Source organism: Phalaenopsis equestris, unplaced genomic scaffold, assembly GCF_001263595.1.
Source record: "Phalaenopsis equestris unplaced genomic scaffold, ASM126359v1 Scaffold000078, whole genome shotgun sequence".
Lineage (NCBI taxonomy): Eukaryota > Viridiplantae > Streptophyta > Magnoliopsida > Asparagales > Orchidaceae > Phalaenopsis > Phalaenopsis equestris.
The window spans coordinates 355,885-357,095 of record NW_018164520.1 but is presented as its reverse complement, the minus strand read 5'-3'; the positions used below and the strand labels follow the sequence as shown (position 1 = coordinate 357,095).

The following is a 1,211-nucleotide window of genomic DNA, read 5'->3' as shown; positions in this document are numbered from 1 at the left end:
GAATATTTCCATCCATTTTATTTGATTTCTTGAACGTAATACTCCTCATCTTAGTTCAAAATTTCGATGCCAGATAAGCGAATATATAAGAATTAATCGAGGGTAAGTATGCAAATCTTCCCACATTAATACATACCACACAATTCTTATGTATTTTCATATCCAACATCCAAACATTCACATTTTCATGCATGTCACTCAAATCCTTAATGTCACATCAAACAAATATATAGATATAAATTTCGAACCTTCAGTGATGCACATGTAAAAACACAAGAAGTCCGGGGTATGTTTGTAAATTTCTCTAAAACATATCACAGAATGAGACAAGTAAACAATTAGGCTGTGACAACGTAGAGCCTTAATGACCCTGAAACTGCAAGCTGTTAAGTATGGTATGTTGGAGAAACTACTGAGATGATGGGGCCCATCTCCCAACACAAGACGCAGAGCTCATTAATGGAAAGGGTGGGAAGGCAAGAGGGCTTTTCTTTTCTCTTTGTCAGACTCTCGCAATACTCTACAGACAGCTGACTGAAGAGAGACGAGGGAGAGAAAGGCCGCCATTAATGAAGAGACCGAGAATCATTCTGTAATCCATTCCTTTATCATTGTGCTATGAACAGTTCTTTCTTTTACTTTCTTTTCCATTGAAATTTCAAATAAAATAGTTTCTTTTACATATGTATACCACTCAATTCCTATGTATTTACATAGCTAATATCTAAATTTTTTTTTTCATATATGTAATATTAACTATGCATGAAAAAAAAGTGTTTTTTGCTTTTATTTAAGTTAAAATGATAGTGCTTCTATGTGATATGAAAGTTTTGTTTGGAATTGGGTGGTATGTATGTAAATGCCCAAATAAAAACATTCTTTGTATTAAAGTTTTAACCAGGCTAGGTTAAAGCTTCCTTTGAAGCAGTTTCTTTGTTCAACAAATCTCTTTTGAAAGATGCATAGGGGTATCGGAGAAGGTCGTCAGCTGTCTTGAGTGACAAAATTTTTGTTGTTCTGAGCAATTTTGAAAGAAGCTCAGCAGGCCTTCACCAAACCAAAACTTTCGCAAGCATCGACGTCCAATACAAGAATTTCAGCATATAGTTGTAAGTTTAAATGTATTAATTTTCATATATATATATGTATGTATATATATATATATATGTATGTATATATATATATATATGTATGTATATATATATATATAT

The 1,211-nt window shown here is 32.5% G+C and overlaps 1 long non-coding RNA gene across 1 annotated transcript in view; it reads left to right on the top strand.

Annotated features, from left to right (window-relative positions):
• Positions 1 to 300: 300 nt before the first annotated feature.
• The window catches only part of LOC110019808, a 6,833-nt gene continuing 5,922 nt past the window's right edge, over positions 301 to 1,211 (top strand). The window contains exons 1-2 of the long non-coding RNA XR_002293484.1: positions 301 to 592; positions 959 to 1,109. This is a non-coding gene — a long non-coding RNA (uncharacterized LOC110019808). The remainder of the gene's footprint in view (positions 593 to 958; positions 1,110 to 1,211) is intronic.